The 299-nt window shown below is 65.9% G+C and overlaps 1 long non-coding RNA gene across 2 annotated transcripts in view; it reads left to right on the forward strand.

Moving 5' to 3' along the window:
• Positions 1-35: 35 nt before the first annotated feature.
• The window catches only part of LOC102240515, a 7288-nt gene continuing 7024 nt past the window's right edge, over positions 36-299 (forward strand). For both annotated transcript variants that reach the window (XR_001360112.1, XR_001360111.1), the window contains exon 1: positions 36-270. This is a non-coding gene — a long non-coding RNA (uncharacterized LOC102240515). The remainder of the gene's footprint in view (positions 271-299) is intronic.

Consider the following 299-nt stretch of genomic DNA (forward strand, 5'->3'; position numbering starts at 1 on the left):
CCTGGGAGCCTGGGGGCGGAGGGGAGAGACCCGGCCTGGCCATTCCCAGGCTTCCCGACTCTCTAGGAACGGCGAGGAGGCACTGCCTTGGCCAGCTTCCTGCCATTCAGCCGGGAGCCGGGCCCGGGGAGGGCTCGCGCTGGGAAAACAAATGCGCGAGGGAAGGACCAGGAGGAGGAAGTGACAGCTAGGACGCTCCAAAGGGACCGCGGCTAAGCCACGGCCAACGCTGCAGAGCAGGAAGCGGAGCACAAACAGGATCTGAGCGAGGTCATTTGTTTGGGAGAGGAGCGGGGGAG

This window comes from Myotis brandtii, unplaced genomic scaffold (genome assembly GCF_000412655.1).
Source record: "Myotis brandtii unplaced genomic scaffold, ASM41265v1 scaffold8, whole genome shotgun sequence".
In the NCBI taxonomy this organism is placed as follows: Eukaryota; Metazoa; Chordata; class Mammalia; order Chiroptera; family Vespertilionidae; genus Myotis; species Myotis brandtii.